Consider the following 19,549-nt stretch of genomic DNA (forward strand, 5'->3'; position numbering starts at 1 on the left):
GCTTCACATCGCAGTGGCTTCTTTTGTTGTGGAGCACCGGCTCTAGAGCGCAGGCTCAGTAGTTGTGGCTCACGGGCTCTAGAGCACAGACTCAGTAGTTGTGGTGCACAGGCTTAGTTGCTCTGCGGTATGTGGAATCTTCCTGGACCAGGGCTTGAACCCATGTCTTCTGCATTGGCAGGCGGATTCTTAACCACTGTGCCACCAGGGAAGTCCTGCTCTACCTTCTGGATGCACCTTGGTATAATTCAGAACCAAGAACTCTTCAGCAGGGTGGTGTCTCCCCATCAAAGCATATGATCAGCTGAGATTTACAGAGCAAGCAAGGAACATTTGAGGTTGGCACTTAAAGAATTAATGGATTCCCTCCAGGTGGGCAGGCTAGTGCCAGGAGGGAGGGATAGGGTCTTTATCTGCTGCTGCATCACCAGTGGCTAGCCCAATTCCTGGCATACGTTAGACGTTGAAATATATATATATTTTAAAGTGGTGGGAGCAAGGTGATGGGTAGGTTTTCAATCTTCCCACTTCTAAAGAACCAAACAAAGCCAACAAGGATAATGAGGAAACAATCCACCAACTATACTCCATCAGATCCCCACAAACTTCCAGATTCACATAAAGGCGGACAAACTGCCTAAAACAACAGATGGACAGGACTTCCGGTTTCAGTCCAACATGTAAGGATCCTGGGAGTTGCCACTCCGTCCTAACAAGCAAAAAACTGAACAAACTGAAAAATCAGCAACTCTTCTTAGATCTGTCAAAGAAGTGAGGTCACAGGGCAAGCCACTGCCCCCTAAATTAGAAAGACAGTCGGGTGAATACAGAGAATCACAACTTACCAGAGCAGAAACCCACAAGCAGAAACCTCCAAGGGAGCCAGTTCCGGGACAGGAAAACTTGGACTGTAATTGATGAATTGCTGGAGGCTCCAGTGTGGATGAGTCTGAGAGTCAAAAACTCCAGGGACACCCCATCATGGGAGGGGGGGTCCCCACGCTTTTGTGAGTTTACCTCCAGGAGCCTGACCAGGTTCTCACAGTGAATATAGAAGAGCATGCTTCCTGCAGGGGGAGAGGAAAAGTAACCCTTTTAAAAGACACCAGACAGTTCCTTTCTTCTTAACAAGACCTGCTCTCAGGAGAAACTGCTTAACCAGAGCCTAACCGGCTGGGGTTTTATCAGGGTCTAAGTGACCTGGGGAAGGAGAAATACCAGCTCCAGCTGGCTCTAGCCTTCTACATGGAGGAAGGGAGATACCCAATTCCCTCTGTGTTCTAATCTCCTCTTCAGTCATATTGGACTGTGGCCCACCTGAATGACCTCATTTTAATTTAATTACTTCTTTAAAGACCCTATCTCCAAATACTGTCACATTCTGAGGTACTGAGGATTAAGATTTCAACATATGGATATTTGGGGAACACAGCTCTGCCTATAACATCACCCTACTAAGAATCTGACACTAAGTTTATTATTGGAGATGATGTACATTGTTCCTCCTTTTTAAAGGCTAATCAAGAACATTAGACACCTGTGTTAAATTCAAGCAAAAGCATGAAGGAAATCATGTCAGCACCTCTGAGGTGACTTGTTGGCTCTAAAGGTGAATAAGGTGATGGCAACTGTTCTTCAGAGTTTCCCATGGGCAGGTAGATCATTGGGAATCAAAGGAGTACAATTGTTCTCTTGAAAAGGGAGTTTGCTGTCCTGGTGGGCAAGCCCATCATGTGGGCTTCTTCCTGTCAAGGTACTTTGAGTACCAGCAAGAAGGCTTTTGTCCTTCAAGGTCCTTTATCCACTACATCTTCTACAATACCAACAGCAGATGAGCAGAAAAATTCCCAGGATTGCTATCAGGATGCCAAGCCCTGTGGCCCTTCTTTGATGAGACTGCGCCTCCATCTGCTGGTTAGCAGTATGTGTAAAGATTGCTTCTTTTGTTCTTAATCTTTTTTCCCCCTCATCTTGAGTCCCATGATACTCACAAGTTTAGATTTCTGATGGGTCATCTGTGATGGTTGGATCTCAAGTATGTGTGTGTGTGTGTGTGTATATATATATATATATATATATATATATATATATATATATATATATATATATTTGGCCTTGCCATGCAGCAGCATGTGGGATCTTAGTTCCCCGACCAGGGATCAAACCCGCGCCCACAGCTTTGGAAGCACAGAGTCTTAACCACTGGACCACCAGGGAAGTCCTCAGGTCAATATTGAAGCTCAGGTACCCTGGTGATGTTGGCTAATTAGGGGTCCTTGAGGATGCCCTGGCATTCTTCCAAGGTGGAGACTGAAAGGCAGCTGGCAACATCTCCACCGGAGGGGCCTACAGGACAAAACCCCACATAGTGGGGCCACTTCAACCAATCTGGGGACATGCTCTCCTGCTCTTTTGCTTTCTGGAGCCCAACCAGGAAGTCCGGATCAGATCTTATACAGGCACTTCTTTGAGTCTTTGAGTGGTTTACAGCTTCTTTATTGATGTTCTTTTTTACTATATTTGTTCAACAAGTATTTATGGAGTGCCTTCTACAGTCTAGGCATTGAGCGCTAGAGGAGGAGTGGTGAGCAAAAAAAAAAAAGAAAGAAAAGAAAGGACTTCCCTGGTGGTCCAGTGGTTAAGAATCCACCTTCCAATGCAGGGGACGTGGGTTCGATCCCTGGTGGGGGAACTAAGATCCCATATGCTGCGGGGCAGCTAAGCCCGTGCCGCAACTACTGAGCCTGCAACTACTGAGCTCATGCGCCTCAGCTAGAGAGCCCACATGCTGCAACTAAGACCCAAGCAGCCAAAAATAAATAAATAAATAAAATATTTTAAAAATAATAATAAAAGTTTAAAAAGAGAAAAAAAAAAAACAGACCCGGCCCCCCTGTCCTTATACAGTGACCACAGTAGAGAAGAAAACATTAATCAAATAATCACACTAATACATACATAACTACAAATTGTAAATGGGCTATGAAGGAATGTTTCAAAGGGGAAACTGATTTAGCCTTAATTGTCAGAAAAAGTTTTCATGAGAAAAATAACATTTGATATGATGACTGAATGATGACTAAGCAAAGAGTAGGTACTCAGTACATGTTTGTAGAATCTGATTCTTCCCCTAGAAGCTTCCTTTTCAAATCTGGATGTGGAAAGAGCTAGAGAAAGCAGAAAAAACGCAATGGGGGTGGGGTGTACAGTAGAAATTATCTAGAAATTGAAAAACCTCCTGAGTTTTTTGGATTTTTAAAAAAAATTATTTATTTATTATTATTTTTTTGGCTGCTTTGGGTCTTCGTTGCTGCATGCGGGCTTTCTCTAGTTGCTGCGAGCGGGGGCTACTCTTCGTTGCGGTAAGCGGGCTTCTCATTGTGGTGGCTTCTCTTGTTGCAGAGCATGGGCTCTAGGCGCACGGGCTCAGTAGTTGTGGTTCACAAACTCTACAGCGCAGGCTCAGTAGTCATGGCACACGGGCTTAGTTACTCCATGGCATGTGGGATCTTCCAGGACCAGGGCTCGAACCCGTGTCCCCTGCATTGGCAGGCGGATTCTTAACCACTGTGCCACCAGGGAAGTCTCCCTCCTGAGTTTTAGATCAGAATCTGAAATTAACAGTCTGTGTGACATTGGGCATGACACTCACCCTCTGTTTTCCACCTATTATAACACTTTGAGATTAGACTGGCTCAGGGTTTTCCAAAGCAGGTACATATACCACTGGTGCTAAGCAAAATTATTTTAATTGACACATGTTTGCATGTTAATAGTTACTTATTTTTAAATGAATATAAATAATATAAGGACCATAAAAAATCCATAATTTCAAAAACATTATCAATCAGGAGAAGATTCAAGTAAGTAGTGCTGAGCCTTCCACCTCCTATGTTGGTGAGTAACAAGAACCAGAGTCATCCTCCCACAGTAAAAAACTAGAAAACTGAACACATATATATATGAAACAGCAGTTTCCAGACATTGGACAGCATGAAGCACAGGACTGGATGCCTGAGAGATGGATAACAAAGGAAATGAACCCTATAACTACCCCAGCTTCTGCCCAGAAGCAATTTCCGGACCATAGGCACAAGGAGGGGAGACCTAATCAGAGCCCAGGACCCTTATTGAGTGCAGGAGATAAAGATCAGAACTCAAGGAAACTCAGTCAGCCAGAAATTGTAGGGCATGATTTTGGAAAGAGTAGAATTGACGTTCAAATTATATGTGGAAGTAAAAGCATAAAAGATGGGGGTGGGGGATGGAAGTATATGATTGTAAGGGTACAACATTATTAGAAGATGGGCTGTGATAAGGTAAGTATACATGTTATAAACCTTAATGAGATAATTAAAATATTAATACAGAGAGGAATAGCTGATAAGCCAACAGTAGAGATAAAATGGAAATCTCAAAATTACTCAGTTACATCCAAAAGAAGGCAGAAAAAGAGGGAAAGGGAACAAAGAATAAGAGGGTCTATTAGCAAGAATACAAGACAGTAGATTTAGAACCAATCATATAAATAATTATATTAAATCAAAATGGTTTAAACACTTGAATTAAAAGACAGAGATTGTGAGGTTGGATAAAAAGGCAAGACCCAACATATGCTGTCAACAAACCCAAAGTTTTAGTTGGAGATTTCAAGACTTCCCCTCTCCCTAACTGCAAGAACAAAGAGACAGAAACTCAGTAAGGATGCAGATTTTAATGCTGACCCTGTTGACATGACCAGAACACTCCACTGAAGAACAAAAGAATACACATTCTTTCCAAATGTACATGGATTCACTAAAATAGACCCTATCATTGGCCATATAACAAGTCTTGATAAATTTTCTCAAGTTGACAGCATACAGAATATGCTCTCTAGCCACAAAAAATTAAATTAGAAATCAATTAGAGAAAGATATCTAGAAAACTCCCCCAAATAGTAAATTTAAAACACAATTCTAAATAATCCATGAGTCAACAAAGAGATCACAAGAGAAGTAACAAAATATTTAAGTTGAATGGAAATTTTAAGAAATATATCAAAACTAAAAATTTCTGCTCTTCAAAAGAGCATCAAGAGAACAAAAAGTTAAGAGAGAACAAAGAGGTAAGAGATTTGAAAGAAAATATGCACAGTACTAAGGACTTACATCAAAAATGTAAAAAGAGGGCTTCCCTGGTGGCACAGTGGTTAAGAATCCATCTGCCAATGCAGGGGACACGGGTTCGAGCCCTGGTCCGGGATGATCCCACATGCCGCAGAGCAACTAAGCCCACGTGCCACAACTACTGAGCCTGCACTCTAGAGCCCATGAGCCACAACTACTGAGCCCGCGTGCTGCAACTGCTGAAGCCCGTGTTCCTAGAGCTCGTTCTCCACAACAAGAGAAGCCACCGCAATGAGAAGCCCACGCACCGCAACAAAGAGTAGCCCCCGCTCACTGCAACTAGAGAAAGCCCGCACACAGCAAAGAAGACCCAATGCAGCCAAAAATAAATAACTAAATAATAAATAAATAAAAATTTTTTTAAAATGTAAAAAGAACTCTTACAACTCAATTGTAAGAAGATGAACCACTCAACTTAAATAATGGGCAAAAAAATTGAACAAAAATTGAACAAAAGAAGATATAAAAAGGCTACCAGGCACAAGAGTAGATGCTGAACATAATTTGCCATCAGGGAAATGAAAATTAAAACCACACCAATATACCACTATACATCCATTACAATGGCTAAAATTCAAAAGGTTGTTGATGAGAAGGGGGAGCACCTGGTGAGACTCCCATTCATTGCCAGTGGGAAAGTAAAATGGTACAATTCCTTTGAAAAATAGTTTGACATTTAATACGTGACATAGCAATTCCACCCCTAGAGAAATGAAAACACATATCCACCCAAAAACGTGTACTTTAATGTTCATAGCAGCTTTATTCATCATAGCCCCAAACTGGAAACAACTCAGTGTCCATCAACTGGTGAGTGAATAAACAAATTATGATATATCCATGCAATGGAATACCATGTAGCAATAAGAAGGAATAAACCTTTAACACACATAAACAACATAGAGGAAACTGAAAAGCATATGCTGAGAAAGACTTGTACAATGAAAACTACAAAATGCTTCTGAAAGAAGATATAAATCAGTGGAAACATATTCCACGTTCATGGATTGGAAAAGGGTATTGTTAAGCTGTCAATACTACCCAAAGCAATCTACAAATTCAATGCAATCCCTATCAAAACCCCAATGATTTTTTATATATATTTATTATTTATTTTGGCTGTGCTGGGTCTTAGTTGTGGCACACGGGATCTTCGTTGCGGCATGTGGGCTCTTAGTTGCAGTGTGCGAACTCTTAGTTGTGGCAAGCATGTGGGATGGAGTTCCCTGACCAGGGATTGAACCCAGGTCGTGCATTGGGAGCGCAGGGTCTTACCCACTGGGCCACCAGGGAAGTCCCCCAATGATGTTTTTTACAGACAGAAAAAAGCCATCCTAAAATTCATATGGAATCTCAAAGGACCCCGAATAGCCAAAGTAATCTTGAGAAACAAAAACAAAGCTAGAAGGGTCATACTTCCTAATTTCAAAACTTACTACAAAGTTACAGGACTCAAAATAGTATGGTACTGGCATAAAGACAGACATGGAATAGAAAAAAAGAGTCCAGAAATAAACCCTCAAATACTTGGTCCAATGAATTTTGACAAGGACACCGAAACCATTTAATGAGGGAAAGGACAGTCTTTTTGACAAATGGTGCTGGGAAAAGTGGATATCCACATGCAAAAAATGAAGTTGGACCCTTATCTAACTCCATATACAAAAATGAACCTAAATGTAAGATCTAAAACTATAAAACTCTTAGAAGAAAACACAGCAAAATCTTTATGACACTGGAGTTTCCCTGGTGGCCCAGTGGTTAAGAATCTGCCTGCCAATGCAGGGGACATGGGTTTGAGCCCTGGTCCGGGAAGCTTCCATATGCTGAGGAGCATGGAGAGCCTGCTCTAGGAGATGTGCTCTAGAGCCCGCGAGCCACAACTACTGAGCCCGTGTGCCACAACTACTGAAGCCCACGCGCCTAGAGCCCGTGCTCCACAACAAGAGAAGCCACCGAAATGAGAAGCCTGCGCACCGCAGCGAAGAGTAGCCCCCACTCGCCACAACCAGAGAAAAGCCCACACGTGGCAATGAAGACCCAACACAGCCAAAAATAAAGTAAATACATTTATTAAAAAAAAAAACTACGATGAGATACCACCTCACTCCCATTAGGATGGGTAATGTTAAAAAAAAAAACAGTAAATAACAAGTATTGGCAAAGATGTAGAAAAACTGGAACACTTGTGCACAGTTGATGGGAATGTCAGATGGTGGAAAACAGTATGATGGTTCCTCAAAAATGAAAAATAGAATTACCGTATGATCCAGCAATTCCACTTCTGAGTAGTATGTACCCAAAAGAATTGAAAGCAGCATCTTGAAGAAATATTATATCTGTACACCCATGTTCGTAGCAGCATTATTCACAATAGCTAAAACATGGAAGTAACCTGTGTCCATTGACAGATGAATGGATAAACAAAACGTGATAATAGGGCTTCCCTGGTGGCGCAGAGGTTCAGAGTCTGCCTGCCAATGCAGGGGACATGGGTTCGAGCCCTGGTGTGGGAGGATCCCACATGCCGTGGAGCAGCTGGGCCCGTGTGCCACGGCTGCTGGGCCTGCGCTCTGGAACCTGTGAGCCATAAGTGCTGAAGCCCACGCGCCTAGAGCCCGCTCGCTGCAACTGGAGAGAGCCCGCGTGCAGCAACAAAGACCCAACGCAGCCAAAAATAAATAAAAATAAAATAAATTTATTAAAAAGAAAAAGTGATAATACACACAATGGAATATTATTCAGCCTTTAAAAGGAAGAAGATTCTGACACATGCTACAACATGGATAAAACTTGAGGACACCATGCTAAGTGAAATAAGTCAGTCACAAACAGACAAATACTGCATGATCACACATACATGAGGTACTTAGAGTAGTGAAAATCCTAGAGACAGAAGGTAGAATGGTGGTTGCCAGGGGCTGGGGGGAATGGGGAATTGGGAGTTATTGTTTAATGGGTATAGAATTTTGGTTTTACAAAATGAAGAGCTATAGAGATGGATGGTGATGGTGGTTGCACAACATTATGAATGTATTTAATACCACTGCAGTGTATACTTAAAAATGGTTAAGATGGTAAATTTTATTTTATATGTATTTTACCATAATAAAAATAACCAAGAAAATGAACATATGTTGAACTAAAGGAACCAGACACAAGAGTACATGCTTTATGATCTCATTTATCTGAAACTACAGAAAAAGCAATTCTAATCTAAAGTGACAGAAAGCAGATAAGTGGCTGCCTAGCTCCAGGGATGGGGGTGGTGGATTGACGGGGAAGGAGCACGGGGAATATTTTGGAGTGACGGAAATAATCTCTATCTTGATTATGGTGGTAGTTACATGGGCATATAAATCTGTCAAAACTCATGGAAATATACCCCTATACTGGGTGCATTGTGTTGAATACAAATTATACTGCAACAACATTGATTTTTTTTTTTAAGCAATGGGCCAGAATGGCAGGAAATTACTACTTCTGAAAGCAGACAGAGTTCAAGAATAATTTCCTCCATGGCCAGACTAGTACAGCCTCATCTCGATAAAGCTGATGGCAATACTTACAGCTCTCGGGAACAAAGTGATGACGCACAAATTATGAAAACACAGTCCTCTGCTATTATAAATGATTTTATAGGTCGCAGGCACATTAAACTAATTGTAACCAGAAAATGAAATCAAGGGAACAGTGCTGTGATGACTCACAGAGGTGTATGAATTATACAGCTCTCTGGAAGGTTCAGAGTAAGCTGGTGCGTGTTTCACACCTTCTGCCCTATTGCGTGGAAGTACAGCCAGTACGGTTGATAGGAATTTCCGTAGAAGGAATTTCCATGCTTCTTCCCAGGAAAAGAGCAAACCATCACTTGAAAATAATTTTGTCTGTAGTAGGTATCTTTTTCCCTTTCTGATTCTTGGTACTGGTTAACATTAAAAGCAAAAAAAAAGTTTTATTTTTAGTTTTTTAAGTTTTTTACTGTTCTCCATAGTGGCTGTATCAATTTACATTCCCACCAACAGTGCAAGAGGGTTCCTTTTACTCCACACCCTCTCCAGCATTTATTGTTTGTAGATTTTTGGATGATGGCCATTCTGACTGGCGTGAGGTGTTACCTCATTGTAGTTCTGATTTGCATTTCTGTAATAATTAGCAATGTTGAGCATCTTTTCATGTGCCTACTGGCCATCTGTATGAATGCATGTGTTTCTTTGAGTTACTCATAATGTCCTTAGTTTGGCTGCAATGCCATGCAGATTTACATGGCTGCTGTTTTTGTTGACTTTACATTACTTGGATTAACACCTTGAATTCAGAGTCAAACATTCCCTCTTCACTGACCAGCAACGGACCTTTAACTGCAGTAGGAAAAATAAAAGTAAGAAACAAAAACCATTTTGTGTGAAAGTTGGTGATAACTGGCCCTTAAGTTCAAAAAAATAGTTCTTTATACTTGCTGCCTTAAGATGCTGTCTGCCCAAAGCTCAAATTTTTCACTCCACAAAAATATAGGGCACAGGCCCACTGTCCAATCATGTTTGCTGAAAATACTGCAGCCCGAGTATAGACAAACTTTCCCTGAAGTTGCTAGAAATTGTCTTATTTCTGACGGTTTCAGGATCACCAGACATCTTTCAAACAGTGGGATAGTAAGCTGTGTAGTTCACAAAGACCTGAATGCCCACTGGGTAGTATGCCGGGGATGGCTGCGGTGCTCGTGGGTTCACAAGCACAGAGGGCTGATAAATGGCAGCTTCAGTAGGAGTAACTGCTGCAGGAACTGGAAATGTGTAGGAGGTAACTTACATGGTGATGGGGATAAGTCACTTCGATTTAAAGTGCCCCGCATTAACACAAAGCTCATCTCCTCAGCTGAACACTGAAAGACTTCATATCTGTTCTTTATGGGTTTTTATGACACTTTTAAAAAAAATTTTATTGAAGTATAGTTGATTTACAATGTTGTGCTAGTTTCTGTTCTACAGCAAAGTGATTCAGTTATATATATACATATGTTAATTCTTTTTTAGATTCTTTTCTCATATAGGTTATCACAGGATATTGGGTAGAGTTCCCTGTGCTTTACAGTAGGTCCTTGTTGGTTATCTATCTTATATATAGTAGTGTGGGTATGTTCAGCCCAAGCTCCTGATTTATCTCTTCCCCCCATGTTTCCCCTTTGGTAACCATAAGTTTGTTTTTGATATCAATAAGTCTGCTTTTGTGTTGTAAATAAGCTCATTTGTATTTTTTAAATTAGATTCCACATATGAGTGATACATGATATTTGTCTTTCTCTGTCTGACTTACTTCACTTAGTATGATAATCTCTAGGAACATGGCATCTATTTTATGGTTACTTTCTGCTTATGGAAAGTGAGACATTTTTAATTTATATAGTGAAATCAAGTTTCCTTTTTATTTATTTTTTATTGAAGTGTAGTTGACTTATAATGTTGTGTTAGTTTCTGGTGTACAGCAAAGTGATTCAGTTTTATCCGTCAGATTCTTTTCCATTATAGTTTATTATAAGATACTGAATATAGATCCCTGAGCTGCACAGTAGTTTGTATCTGCTAATCCCAAACTCCTAATTTACCCCTCCCCCTCCCCCTTTCCCCTTTGGTAACCATAAATTTGTTTTCTATATCTGTGAGTCTGTTTGCTTTTTAAATAAATGTATATTTAAAAAATTTATTATATTAAAGAATAGTTGATTTACAATGTTGTGTTGGGACTTCCCTGGCGGTCCAGTGGTTAAGACTCCACCCTTCCAATGCAGGGGGTGCTGGTTCGATCCCTGGCCAGGGAACTAAGATCCCACATACAGCGTGGCATCGCCAAAAAATAAAAATAAATTTAAAAAATACAATGTGTTAATTTCTACTGTACAGAAAAGTGATTCAGTTATATATATATGTATATTATTTTTCATACTCTTTTCCATTATGATTTATCACAGGATATTGAATATAGTTCCCTGTGCTATACAGTAGGACCTTGTTGTTTATCCATTCTATATATAATAGTTTGCATCACCTAATCCCAAACTCCCAATCCATCTTAAATATATTTTAACAAAAATGAATCAGTCTAAAGAACAATATTACTAATGAGCAAGTAGATTAGGCAAATATTGTGGTAGTACTGCTCAGATGTCTGAGATTTGGGAAAGGCTGTTCTCTTTTCAGCTCTGCTGCTTTGTGGTTCAATGAGAGGGCTGGTATGGGCTCATCTGTGGCATCTCAATAAGATGGAGCAGTATCATTAAATTAAAAAAAACAACAATGACAATTAACTGAATCTTTGGAAGCATGTGCCATCAAATGATACCACCCTCTTTCCTGCTATCTGCTGGCCAGCTGGTCATACCTTCTTATTCATTGACGATTTTAGGACCTGGCTTATTCCGTGATGATTTTAGGACCTGTCTTATTCTATGCTCTTCCCCTGCTATTTCTGACATCCTTTTAAATAATCTATCCACTCGCAGGCCTCTTAGATTCCTGATTCTTCCCCTTCAATGATCGAGACTTTCTCTCTACCTCAGTCACCCACTCTCATAGTCACACCCTAGGTTTCATCATTACCAACAACTGCACCATTTCCAAGACCTCACCTTCAAGCATCCCTCTCTTCGATACCCTCCTATGTCTCTAGCTTCTTTCTTTCCCCTGCATCTAAGCAAGTGGCTGGAGAAAGACCCACATCCTTGCTACATGGCCTCATTTTTTTTTAATGAATTTTGTTTATTCTTTATTTAAAAAAAATAAATTTATTTTTATTTTTGGCTGCGTTGGGTCTTTGTTGCTGCACGTGGGCTTTTCTCTAGTTGCAGTGAGCGGGGGCTACTCTTCGCTGTGGTGCGCGGGCTTCTCATTGGGTGGCTTCTCCTGTTGCGGAGCACGGGCTCTAGGTGCATGGGCTTCAGTAGTTGTGGCACTCGGGCTCAGTAGTTGTGGTTTGCAGGCTCTAGAGCGCAGGCTCAGTAGTTGTGGTGCACAGGCTTAGTTGCTCCGAGGCATGTGGGATCTTCCCGGACCAGGGCTCGAACCTGTGTCCCCTGCATTGGCAAGTGGATTCTTAACCACTGCACCACCAGGGAAGCCCTACATGGCCTCATTTTAAATTTATGATCCCAGAACTCCAGACCAGCAAGCCTCTGCATTCTGCTCGTCATTTCACTCTCCACTCTTTTTCCTTCACAAACCTCCAAGATCCTATCCGTGACCTCACTCTCAGCTAACGGTCTTCCTTCTGATTTCACTGAGGCTGAGTTCCATTGTATTGAGTCTCTGAGCAGCATTTGGCACTACCGATAACTCCCTTCTCCTCAGGACATTTTATTTCCTTGACCTTGGGATACCACACTCTTCTGGGTTTCCTCCTCCTTCACTGCCCTTTCCTTCTCAGCATCCTCCTCTAGATCCTAAATGCTCAAGTGACCCTGGCCTCCTTCAGCTGTCCTCTCTTCTCTATCTACAATCATTCCCTAGGTATAAGTATGGCCAGTCCTGAGGCTTTATATATTATATATGTCTTAGTGAATCCCAGTTTAAATCCCCAGCCTCAGGACTTCTCTGGTGGCCCAGGGTTAAGAATCCACCTGCCAATGCAGGGGACACAGGTTCGAGCCCTGGTCCGGGAAGATCCCACATGCCACAGAGCATCTAAGCCCGTGCGCCACAACTACTGAGCCTGTGCTCTAGAGCCTGTGAACCACAACTACTGAGCTTGCATGCTGCATCTACTGAAGTCCGCATGCCTAGAGCCCATGCTCCACAATAAGAGAAGCCACCCCAATGAGAAGCCTGCGCACTACAACAAAGAGTAGCCCCCACTCGCTGCAAATATAGAAAGCCCGCATGCAGCAATGAAGACCCAACAGAGCCAAAAATAAATAAATAAATAAATAAATTTATTAAAAAAAAAAACCCCCAGCCTCTGAGTTCTGTCTTTCTGAAGCTACACTCATAAATCTAAATTGCCTATTTTTTCCACATATTAATTTTTATTGAATTTGTTAATGTTACACAGTTTTTGTACTGCCAAACCATGCCTGAGAATTCAAAAAAAGAAATGGTACAACAGACAGCCTCGACTACAATCCTGCAGCCTGTGGAACAAAAACCACATTCACAGAAAGATAGACAAGATGAAAAGGCAGAGGGCTATGTACCAGATGAAGGAACAAGATAAAATCTCAGAAAAACAACTAAATGAAGTGGAGATAGGCAACCTTCCAGAAAAAGAATTCCGAATAATCATAGTGAAGATGATCCAGGACCTTGGAAAAAGAATGGAGGCAAAGATCGAGAAGATGCAAGAAATGTTTAACAAAGACCTAGAAGAATTAAAGAACAAACAAACAGAGATGAACAATACAAAAACTGAAATGAAAACTACACTAGAAGGAATCAATGGCAGAATAACTGAGGCAGAAGAACAGATAAGTGACCTGGAAGACAGAATGGTGGAATTCACTGCTGCGGAATAGAATAAAGAAAAAAGAATGAAAAGAAATGAAGACAGCCTAAGAGACCTCTGGGACAACATTAAACACAACAACATTCGCATTATAGGGGTCCCAGAAGGAGAAGAGAGAGAGAAAGGACCAGAGAAAATATTTGAAGAGATTATAGTCGAAAACTTCCCTAACATGGGAAAGGAAATAGCCACCCAAGTCCAGGAAGTGCAGCGAGTCCCACACAGGATAAACCTAAGGCGAAACACGCCGAGACACATAGTCATCAAATTGGCAAAAATTAAAGACAAAGAAAAATTATTGAAAGCAGCAAGGGAAAAACGACAAATAACATACAAGGGAACTCCCATAAGGTTAACAGCTGATTTCTCAGCAGAAACTCTACAAGCCAGAAGGGAGTGGCATGATATACTTAAAGGGATGAAAGGGAAGAACCTACAACCAAGATTACTCTACCTGGCAAGGATCTCATTCAGATTTGATGGAGAAATCAAAAGCTTTACAGACAAGCAAAAGCTAAGAGAATTCAGCACCACCAAACCAGCTCTACAACAAATGCTAAAGGAACTTCTCTAAGTGGGAAACACAAGAGAAGAAAAGGACCTACAAAAACAAACCCAAAACAGTTAAGAAAATGGTCATAGGAACATACATATCGATAATTACCTTAAACGTGAATGGATTAAATGCTCCAACCAAAAGACACAGGCTTGCTGAATGGATACAAAAACAAGACCCATATATATGCTGTCTACAAGAGACCCACTTCAGACCTAGGGACACATACAGACTGAAAGTGAGGGGATGGAAAAAGATATTCCATGCAAATGGAAATCAAAAGAAAGCTGGAGTAGCAATACTCATATCAGATAAAATAGACTTTAAAATAAAGAATGTTACAAGAGACAAGGAAGGACACTACATAACGATGAAGGGATCAAACCAAGAAGAAGATATAGCAATTATAAATATATATGTACCCAACATAGGAGCACCTCAATACATAAGGCAACTGCTAACAGCTATAAAAGAGGAAATCGACAGTAACACAATAATAGTGGGGGATTTTAACACCTCACTTACACCAATGGACAGATCATCCAAAACGAAAATAAATAAGGAAACAGAAGCTTTAAATGACACAATAGACCAGATAGATTTAATTGATATTTATAGGACATTCCATTCAAAAACAGCAGATTACACTTTCTTCTCAAGTGCGCATGGAATATTCTCCAGGATAGATCACATGTTGGGTCACAAATCAAGCCTTAGTAAATTTAAGAAAATTGAAATCATATCAAGTATCTTTTCTGACCACAACGCTATGAGATTAGAAATGAATTACAGGGAAAAGAACGTAAAAAACACAAACACATGGAGGCTAAACAATACGTTACTAAATAACCAAGAGTTCACTGAAGAAATCAAAGAGGAAATCAAAAAATACCTAGAGACAATGACAATGAAAACATGACGGTCCAAAACCTATGGGATGCAGCAAAAGCAGTTCTAAGAGGGAAGTTTATAGCTATACAAGCCTACCTCAAGAAACAAGAAAAATCTCAAATAAACAATCTAACCTTACACCTAAAGGAACTAGAGAAAGAAGAATAAACAAAACCCAAAGTTAGCAGAAGGAAAGAAATCAAAAAGATCAGAGCAGAAATAAATGAAATAGAAACAAAGAAAACAATAGCAAAGATCAATAAAACTAAAAGCTGGTTCTTTGAGAAAATAAACAAAATTGATACACCATTAGCCAGACTCATCAAGAAAAAGAGGGAGAGGACTCAAATCAATAAAATTAAAAATGAAAAAGGAGAAGTTACAACAGACACCGCAGAAATACAAAGCACCCTAAGAGACTACTACAAGCAACTCTATGCCAACAAAATGGACAACCTGGAAGAAATGGACAACTTCTTAGAAAGGTATAATCTTCCAAGACAGAACCAGGAAGAAATAGAAAATATGAACAGACCAATCACAAGTAATGAAATTGACACTGTGATTAAAAATCTTCCAACAAACAAAAGTCCAGGACCAGATGGCTTCACAGGTGAATTCTATCGAACACTTAGAGAAGAGCTAACACCCATCCTTCTCAAACTCTTCCAAAAAATTGCAGAGGAAGGAACACTCCCAAACTCATTCTATGAGGCCACCATCGCCCTGATACCAAAACCAGACAAAGATACTACAAAAAAAGAAAATTACAGACCAATATCACTGATGAATATAGATGCAAAAATCCTCAACAAAATACTAGCAAACAGAATCCAACAACACATTAAAAGGATCATGCACCATGATCAAGTGGGATTTATCCCAGGGATGCAAGGATTCTTCAATATACGCAAATCAATCAATGTGATACACCACATTAACAAACTGAAGAATAAAAACCATATGATCATCTCAATAGACGCAGAAAAAGCTTTTGACAAAATTCAACACCCATTCATGATAAAAACTCTCCAGAAAGTGGGCACAGAGGGAACCTACCTCAACATAATAAAGGCCATATACGACAAACCCACAGCAAACATCATTCTCAATGGTGAAAAACTGAAAGCATTTCCTGTAAGATCAGGAACAAGACAAGGATGTCCACTCTCACCACTATTATTCAACATAGTTTTGGAAGTCCTAGCCATGGCAATCAGAGAAGAAAAAGAAATTAAAGGAATACAAACTGGAAAAGAAGTAAAACTGTCACTGTTTGCAGATGACATGATACTATACATAGAGAATCCTAAAAATGCCACCAGAAAACTACTAGAGCTAATCAATGAATTTGGTAAAGTTGCAGGATACAAAATTAATGCACAGAAATCTCTTGCATTCCTATACGCTAATGATGAAAAATCTGAAAGAGAAATTAAGGAAACATTCCCATTTACCACTGCAAGAAAAAGGATAAAATACCTAGGAATAAACCTACCTAGGGAGACAAAAGACCTGTATGCAGAAAACTATAAGACACTGATGAAAGAAATTAAAGATGATACCAACAGATGGAGGGATATACCATGTTCTTGGATTGGAAGAATCAATGTTGTGAAAATGACTATACTACCGAAAGCAATCTACAGGTTCAATGCAATCCCTATCAAACTACCAATGGCATTTTTTACGGAACTAGAACGAAAAATCTTAAAATTTGTATGGAGACACAAAAGACCCCGAATAGCCAAAGCAGTCTTGAGAGAAAAAAATGGAGCAGGAGGAATCAGACTCCCTGACTTCAGACTATACTACAAAGCTACAGTAATCCAGACAATATGGTACTGGCACAAAAACAGAAACATAGATCAATGGAACAGGATAGAAAGCCCAGAGATAAACCCACACACCTATGGTCAACTAATCTATGACAAAGGAGGCAAGGATATACAATAGAGAAAAGACAGTCTCTTCAATAAGTGGTGCTGGGAAAACTGGACAGCTACATGTAAAAGAATGAAATTAGAACACTCCCTAACACCATACACAAAAATAAACTCAAAATGGATTCGAGACCTAAATGTAAGACTGGACACTATAAAACTCTTTGAGGAAAACATAGGAAGAACACTCTTTGACATAAACCACAGCAAGATCTTTTTTGACCCACCTCCTAGAGTAATGAAAATAAAAACAAAAATAAACAAATGGGACCTAATGAAACTTAAAAGCTTTTGCACAGCAAAGGAAACCATAAACAAGAGGAAAAGACAACCCTCAGAATGGGAGAAAATATTTGCAAACAAATCAACGGACAAAGGATTAATCTCCAAAATATATAAACAGCTCATGCGGCTCAATATTAAAGAAACAAACAACCCAATCCAAAAATGGGCAGAAGACCTAAATAGACATTTCTCCAAAGAAGACATACAGATGGCCAAGAAGCACATGAAAACCTGCTCAACATCACTAATTATTAGAGAAATGCAAATCAAAACTACCATGAGGTATCACCTCACACCAGTTAGAATGGGCATCATCAGAAAATCTACAAACAACAAATGCTGGAGAGGGTGTGGAGAAAAGGGAACCCTCTTGCACTGTTGGTGGGAATGTAAATTGATACAGCCACTATGGAGAACAGTATGGAGGTTCCTTAAAAAACTAAAAATAGAATTACCATATGATCCAGCAATCCCACCACCGGGCATATACCCAGAGAAATCCATAATTCAAAAAGACACATGCACCCCAGTGTTCCTTGCAGCACTATTTACAATAGCCCGCTCATGGAAGCAACCTAAATGCCCACCGACAGATGAATGGATAAAGAAGAAGTGGTACATATATACAATGGAATATTACTCAGCCATAAAAAGAAATGAAATTGAGTCATTTGTTGAGACGTGGATGGATCTAGAGACTGTCATACAGAGTGAAGTAAGTCAGAAAGAGAAAAACAAATATCGTATATTAACACATGTATGTGGAACCTAGAAAAATGGTGCAGATGAACAGGTTTGCAGGGCAGAAGTTGAAACACAGATGTAGAGAACAAACGTATGTACACCAAGGGGGGAAAGCCGCGGGGGGGTGGGGATGATGGTGTGCTGAATTGGGCGATTGAGATTGACATGTATACACTGATGTGTATAAAATTGATGACTAATTAGAACCTGCTGTATAAAAAAATAAATAAAATAAAATTCAAAAATTCAAAAAAAAAAGAAAAACTAATACTAAACTTTCTTTGGGTTATTTGTATGGAAATATGTTAATATAAATGTTTCAGACATTACATGAAATTCCTAAAAATCTTAAAATGTTCTGGTATAATGTTATAAGTCATAATTCTAGTTATTACTTTAAAATGTATATCTCAGAAATAACTAAATTTCCTTGTCAATTGCATTATTATGAACTTTCATCAAATCTTTAACTGTGGTCATTTTTAAGTCTTTTGTCACTTACAGACAGTTCTGGGTGTACTCTGATGCTTTTGCAAAAATGTTCCTATAAAAGGGTTTCATCTTCAAGGAATTCATGGAAAAGACTCTGACAAGTACAGGTTTCTGGTAACTGACTATACTGCTGAGCTGAATGAATAAGCATTTTCAGAACTCTAATGGAAAACTGATGAATTCACAAAAGTGCTAACAAAAGATCAAGATGAAAAAAAAATTAATTACATGGGACTGAGTGAACTGATGAGGATGATTATAATTTTTGTGACTTTCTGCTTGAATTAAAAAAAAACTGTGATGTAAATTTATGTAAAAAGAACTTAATGTAAAACAATGTCACTCTTCTCATATTTTCTCTTGTTTTGGAAAATATAGATATTTTCTGTTAAAAACGTGATTTATGCTGACATGTGATAGGTTGATTATTGTTATTATAAATGAATTAATAAATATTTTTAAGTTTCCAAAAAAAAAAAGCCTCATCCACCTATCATATAGCATATTAAAACTTGATTCAGGGCTTCCCTGGTGGCGCAGTGGTTGAGAATCTGCCTGCCAATGCAGGGGACACAGGTTCGAGCCCTGGTCTGGGAAGATCCCACATGCCACGGAGCAACTAGGCCCGTGAGCCGCAACTACTGAGCCTGCGCGTCTGGAGCCTGTGCTCCGCCAACAAGAGAGGCCGCGATAGTGAGAGGCCCGCGCACCATGATGAAGAGTGGCCCCCCCTTGCCGCAACTAGAGAAAGCCCTCGCACAGAAACGAAGACCCAACACAGCCATAAATAAATAAATAACTCCCATTTAAAAAAAAAAAAAAGAAAACTTGATTCAGAGACTTACCTGGTGGTGCGGTGGTTGAGACTCCGTGCTCCCAATGCAGGGGGCCTGGATTCATTCCCTGGTCAGGGAACTAGATCCCACATGCATGCAGCAAGTGAGAGTTCGCATGTCACAACTAAGACCCAGCGCAGCCAA

This window comes from Balaenoptera borealis (assembly GCF_965194805.1).
Source record: "Balaenoptera borealis genome assembly, chromosome: 16".
In the NCBI taxonomy this organism is placed as follows: domain Eukaryota; kingdom Metazoa; phylum Chordata; class Mammalia; order Artiodactyla; family Balaenopteridae; genus Balaenoptera; species Balaenoptera borealis.